Consider the following 2938-nt stretch of genomic DNA (forward strand, 5'->3'; position numbering starts at 1 on the left):
GCTGAGGGAGAGGGCACTGTCGGAGGGTCAGTGCTGAGGGAGTGGGCACTGTCGGAGGGTCAGTGCTGAGGGAGTGGGCACTGTTTGTGAGTTGAGGTGATCCTGAAACTCGGGCACTAATTGTCCTAATTTCTCATTACCGCATCCCATTGGCGGACCCGGCCGCCCATCAAACCGATCCCTCCATTCAATTGGACCGTGTCCTTCACTTTATTTGGTCATCCCGTTTCCATTGGACGATGTGGGTGGACCATCTTTCGTTTTCCCCGTTTCCATTGGCTCATGTTTACATCCATCAACAGCGAAGACCCCCCCAGTGATTAGACAATCGGTCGTTCTACCCACCCTCTCTTTCCTTTCATTGGCAGTTGTCGCTGTCTGTCCAGCAAGACCCGTGGCACCATCCAGTTATGTTCCATTCCACTGGTCAATAGCTTCGTCCTTCCAATATCGTCCTTTGCTATTGGTAGTAGTTTCTACCATTTGAATCGCCCAGCTCCGTTTATTTGATGGTGCCTCCCTTTTCCCACCACCGACGCAGGTCCGCACTGTCATTGGCCCGTCTTCCTGTCCATCATTCCGTTCTGCGCCGTTGATTGGCGCCGGACCACCCGCCGCTCTCAACAATTGGTTTGTATGCCTGTCCTTTCTACTGGTCCCCTGCAGTGATTGGATTGTGGTCTTTCCCCTCCCCATCCTTTCATTGGTCAGTTCGTTCCCGTTTGGCCATTCACTATTGGCCGATATTCCGTCCCTTGTGTGGATTCCGTTTTCCGATTGAGCGATGTGACCGTCTATCGTGGCAGCCCCGCCTCCAATCCCAGTCCCTTTGGACCTATTGATCAGCGCAGTTGTCCATCAGAACAACCCCGCCTACCATCCCAGTCCCGTTTTCCCATTGAGCAGCGCAGCTGTCCATCGGACTAGCCCCGCCTACAGACCCAGTCCCGTTTTGCCATTGATCAGCGCAGCTGTCCATCAGAACCAGCCCGCCTACCATCCCAGTCCCGTTTTCCCATTAAGCAGTGCGGCTGTCCAACAATGAAGCCCCGCCTTCCAGCCCAGCCCACTCTGATTGGATAATCTACCATCCCGTTCACCATTGTGAGTGTTGTTGGTGATGGATCATGGTTGTTTTCCACCTCAGCTGCTCAACTGTGGAGTGAATCACACGTCTTCCTGTGGAACGCTTTTGTGTCGTTTCCTTCTTGTTCACAGCTTTCCAGCTGCTGCCATATAATTTCATCATTCTTTTTGTTGGATTGTGCTATGTGCAATTGTTTACCTTATTTGTTTATTAACTGAAACTTCTCTGTAAAAGAGTAATTGCTTTTACGTGGAATATGTGAGGCATCTGGAGGGCTCATTCTTTTTAAGTTTCCCTTCACTTTGGCATGTTGCCATCAGTCAAACACAATTCTGTCACTTCCAATGATATTTGTAAATAATTGACCTCTATGTAAAACTAACATCAGTAGTTTCCAATCCATTCCTAGATAAATTGCCTGCTTTTCTTCCGAATTGAGGGTGGTAGACTAATTCACTGCATTAACACGTTCATATCGTGATGCAGAATAGTACATGAAAGCAACTACAGGAGTATTTGGAAATGGCCCAACTTATGTTCTCTAAATGATATTTCTGGGTCTTCAAATTCTCGTAGTCAATCTGAAGGTTTTTACCGTAGTCTCTTTATGGTAAGCATTGACCCAAAAAAACATGTTGCAGGAACTAATGTTTATAGATGACCAGTGTTGCTATAGCAAAATTATTAATACATTCTGGATACCCATTATGGTGCTCACAACAAATCGGATGATGAGGTTTTATTGGGATAGTGGTGTATTAAGGTGCAACACGCATTGTTCCTCAGAATTGCTTTGATGTGGCTTGGATTTTCAAGGAGGCGTGGAGATTCCCTGTCCTTCCAAAGTGATGTCTAGGACCCAGATTCAGAAGTGTCTTTCCCCCAATTACAACCAAATTTCGCAGTAGGACAAAGGATCAGGACCCACATAAGGGAAGTTCAAACATAATGCTTAAGGGCTATCATTATACAATTATTAATATAGGAGTAAATAACTGTAGATGCTGGAATCTGTACTGAAAACATGAAATGCTGGAAATCGCAGAGCTCTGATGAAGAGTCATCTAGATTCGAAACATTAGCTTGCTCTGTCTCCATGAATGCTGCCTGACCCGCTGATATTTCCAGCATTTTTTGTTTTCAGCTCATTGTTAATGCCTGGCTGTTTTTGACAACCTATAATTTTATCAGCAAAGCTCCCCATTTCAGTTTAATTGTCAACTCAAAGAGGTTATTAAAGGATTCCAATATTTGATATAATTCATGATCTGTTCATCTCACGAGAGTTAAGTGCGTGACGGTATTTAAATATTTTAAGTTGGCACTTGTGAGTGAAAGTGCTTTTTGGTACAGTGAAGGCTGTAATACAGATTGATATTAAACTTTATTTCAATTCAACATGGCTCCTGAGGTCTGCATATGGTGGATACTAGGTGAGTTAGCATAGAAGGTGTTAGAGCAAAAGGTTGTCGATGGATTGGCCAATTAGCATGGATTAACACGGGCACAGTGGTTAGCACTGCTGCCTCACAGCGCCAGGGACCTGGGTTCAATTCCACTCTGGGGCGACTGTCTGTGTTGCACACTCTCCCCGTGTCTGTGTGGGTTTCCTCTGGGGGCTCCGGTTTCCTCCCGCAATCCAAAGATGTGCAGGTTAGGGTGGATTGGCCATGCTAAATTGTCCCGTAGCATCCAGGGATGTGCAGATTTGGTGGGTTTATAGGTGGATGGGTCTGGGTGGAATGCTCTGAGGGTCGGTGTGGACTTGTTGGGCTGAAGGGCCTGTTTCCACACTGTAGGGATTCTATGGTCTATGATGATGGTGTGGGGGATCATGGGATGATCATAGAG

The 2938-nt window shown here is 46.3% G+C and overlaps 1 protein-coding gene across 2 annotated transcripts in view; it reads right to left on the reverse strand.

Annotated features, from left to right (window-relative positions):
- The window catches only part of LOC109925008 (SWI/SNF-related matrix-associated actin-dependent regulator of chromatin subfamily B member 1-like), a 77584-nt gene that overhangs the window by 58284 nt on the left and 16362 nt on the right, over nt 1–2938 (reverse strand). The gene's annotated exons all lie outside the window — the stretch shown is intronic.

This window comes from Rhincodon typus, chromosome 48, assembly GCF_021869965.1.
Source record: "Rhincodon typus isolate 14 chromosome 48, sRhiTyp1.1, whole genome shotgun sequence".
NCBI lineage: Eukaryota > Metazoa > Chordata > Chondrichthyes > Orectolobiformes > Rhincodontidae > Rhincodon > Rhincodon typus.